We start from the raw sequence: 3,926 nt of genomic DNA on the forward strand, positions 1-3,926 counted from the left end.
ATAGTCATGATATGGGTGATGCACAACTGCCTCTTAGATTCACATTCCATGCCACTTATGAAGAGCTCATAACACATTATCTCATTAGAAAGGTTTTAGACATCAATTTCATAGGAAGGGCCATTACTGAAGTGGACCTCCACAAGTGTGAGCCTCAGGGAGGGTTCAATTCCCTTCTTTATTATTCACTATGCGTATAATCCCACACACCCATTTGATCTCGAATGATGATGTATTAAATGCTGAGTGCTCCAAAACCATCCATTTTGTTGGTATTTAAAACTATTAAGCAACAAAATGCTCAATATCATAGTGAAATTACTCACACAATCTAAGGATTAGCTAATTCCTAGTAGCAATTACATGAATAAACCACTTTGACCCAACTTCAACAAAACCAAAAATGGTTTTCTACTCTTTAGGCTCTACTAAACCAAGGTGGGTATACCTAGGGATGATTCTAATGCAAACTGTGGTATGAAATTATCTTAGTTTCATTTTGATTCTCATCTTTTACCCTCAGACATATACATAGTTTATCAATTTTCACTAAAAGCTTCTCAAATCTATATGCATCCCCTATAAGCAGATCTAGTTATAAATCTCCTATTAGTTTACAAGTATTCTTGGAATTAGTGGCTATCTAAGACTCAGAAAACTATATGTAAATGAGTGGTAAGCAGCATTTGTAACTTTAAACAAAATGGAATGAAATAATTTTGATTTTTAAAAAATGATTTGATATGTAGCAGCAGAATTCACCCTTGCCCATTTCTGACTCATGTGACTAGTGCCTTATCCATTGGGCAAAAAATTGACTATTGGCAGGAGATCTAATTCAAATAACTTGCAAATGAATAAATCAATTGTAATCACCCATTTCCCTTCTTATGAAATATCCCTTTTATAAGCTCACAAACCCTACTAATTCATTGAAGCATTTCCATAATCCTTTGAATTATAAGCAACAATAAAACCAACATACAACTTATCCAAATTGCATTCAACCAATTAAACCTTATTTAAGTGACTTCAGAGTAAACAAACTCATAAAATGGAGATAGAAATTGGTGACACAAATATAGTGTTAATACCCCTTTGTATTATCCTTTTGAATGACTAATACAATAACCGATAGAATTCAAAGAAAAGCCTAGAACATCTTGCTAATTCTATCATTTCAATATCACCAGAGAGTACAAGTGGAAGCAAACTCAAAACAACTACATACTATTGGACTAAGTGTCTATACTTTTCTTGAGAAACACTAAAATTATACAAGTTTTCAGACCATCACATTGCCTTGAAAACTCATTTATATAAACATGAGTTGCAAAAAGAAAAGGGCAATTGTGATTGGCAAGTGTCCTTCCAAACAAGAAATAAAACATCATAACAAGCGACAAAAACAAGCATAACAGAATGCCAAGTGCATCAAAAACTCTTTGGGTAGGCCCATTTCTATTACTACTACAAATCATCAACTTTTGATTTGTCCCCTACTATTTCAGATCTTCAGAATACGTGGCTACCAAACTAGCCAATGAAGGGTTATCATGTGGTGCCTCCAAATCAATTTTTTCCTATGGATTTTCATTGCTTTCACCTTGAACAGGCAATATTACTTTTTCACCTTCTTCGTCTATCAGATCTGGTGTTGATGTGTCAATGATCTACACCTCACCTTTCAGTTCTTCATCATCATCTGTACCGCCTTCTTTTAATTGCTCATCATGAGAAATATCTGCCATCCAGGTGTTAAATTGTGCATCATCAGGCTAGCTGAATCGAAGGATATCATCTTGCTTCTTTAATATATAGTTAGCCTCATTTTCAAAACCAACAAACTCTTGTCTCAAAGAATTAAAAAAACTAAACTTTAACCAATTCCTCTGTTGTGATGGCCCACCAAGCATGCCACTTTTCATTTAAAACTTTATTTATCCTTATGCAGAACAGGTCATCTAATTCTTTTCTCCATTCATCCTTATTTTTCAATTTATTCTTGAATAAGAAACAATTTTCAGTTGCAAAGCAATTCTCTTGTTATCAAAATCTGACAGGTCATTAGCAACATCATACACTTTTTCAATATGATCATGGGAAGACCTTATAATTGAATGACATAAAAGGGTGATTTCTTTCTCCCTTTTTCCCCACTTATTAACAATAGGCTTGAGGGTTTCATCATGGGTTTTCAGTTCCTCCCATACACTTGTCACTCTTGCCAACTGATCATAAAACAAGGGCCATTCAATTTTATCTACTAAATACATTAGAGCCTTTCTAAGCTTGTCCTCATATTGCATATTTAGCTCTATATGTAAGGCCCATAGCTTGCTTTTCTCTTCTTCAAAATCCTCAGTTGTGTAATATTTTGGCCTTTGAGGTGTGTCTGGTATTTCTACAAGGGGGTGGATTTAAAAGGTTCCACTGGAGGACAGGGGTATGTTATTCTTGGCTTGGTAGACTTTCCCATTAGCTTGTCTTCAAGCTCAATTCTCCTTTTTACAGCCAGGATAGCTCAATTGGTAGAGCAAAGGACTGAAAATCCTTTTGTCACTAGTTCAAATTTGGTTTCTGGCATATACACTTTGTATAAGTATGAAAAAGGATAAGTAGACCTTATTTTATATTTATTTAAATATTAAAAATAAATAATATTGATTATTTACGAATAGTCATCAGTAATTCTATGTTATTGAATTAATAGGGAGTTCGTCCAAGTTATTTCAAAGGGGATAAAAACTACTTGAAATAACTCGAACTAGAGAGCAATTTTCTCTATTTCATTCGTATTAATATCTTCTCATAAAGATAGAAATAAATAGAAACTATTATATAGTTTATAGTTTCCAATTCCTCTGGAAGATTCTATATATAAATGATTTTGATTAATATAAAGATTTAGAAAAAATAGCTTCTACCTTAGCACTATATAAAAATAGGACTAGATCGGGGTAAAGACCAATACCTATAATTGGTAGAAAGAGGCAGATCAAAATAAAAAGTTCGCGTGGTCCTAAATCTTTAAAATAAGGATTGGGGACATTAAAAACCTTATATCCATAAAACATTTGACATAACATAGATAACAAATAAATGGGAGTTAATATCATTCCAATTGCCGCTATTGCAGTAATAATGATCCGAAAGGTTGAAGAATAATTATGATTAGTAATTATGCCCAAAAATATCATAAATTCTGCTACAAAACCACTCATTCCTGGCAATGCAAGAGAAGCCATTGAAAAGCTACTGAACATAGTAAAGATTTTAGGAATTGATATAGTGATTCCTCCCAATTCATCAAGAAAAAGAGTACGTATCCTATCATAACTTGTTCCTACTAAGAAAAAAAAAGTGCAGCGCCAATTAATCCATGAGAAATCATTTGCAAAATGGCTCCACTGAGACCTGTATACGTCATGGACTATATTTCTAATCAAAACAATGAATGAATTCTAGGACCTGGGAATAAACTCTCCATTTTTCCTTTTTAGTTTCCTGCTCTTGCAATGAGAATTCATTCCTTATAATGTCCTTTGGATAATATGAATCATGTTTGACCTGTTCTAGCTTAATTCTATGCCTCAAAGTTTGATTAAAAAATCCTTCAGAATCACATAAATGGGGATGGGAGACAACCATCATATACTGATCCAAAATCTTATGCAAAAAGAGCCAACCCCCTTTGGTAATCACAAACTGACGGACCACTGTACATGTAGGGAAAATTGACCCTAGTTGCCTTTTCAACAGAAACATTTCTTCTACTCCTCCTAATTGCCACAAAACTTCAACCATTCCTACCTTGAAAGGTACTTGGTAAGGCAAGGCATGAGGACTCCCTTTAAAACCATAGATTCTAAAAACTGGAGAAACAGGGTAAGGAATGATATCTCCCCAATTATGTGAAACTTTCA

At 33.7% G+C, this 3,926-nt stretch overlaps 1 non-coding gene across 1 annotated transcript; it reads left to right on the plus strand.

Annotated features, from left to right (window-relative positions):
• The first annotated feature begins 2,513 nt into the window (after positions 1–2,513).
• Positions 2,514–2,586, plus strand: TRNAF-GAA (transfer RNA phenylalanine (anticodon GAA)). The gene has a single exon. It is a non-coding gene; the product is annotated as a tRNA-Phe (tRNA).
• The last annotated feature ends 1,340 nt before the right edge of the window (positions 2,587–3,926 follow it).

This window comes from Cupressus sempervirens, chromosome 2 (genome assembly GCF_028749045.1).
Source record: "Cupressus sempervirens isolate cs-2001-9-10 chromosome 2, ASM2874904v1, whole genome shotgun sequence".
Lineage (NCBI taxonomy): Eukaryota > Viridiplantae > Streptophyta > Pinopsida > Cupressales > Cupressaceae > Cupressus > Cupressus sempervirens.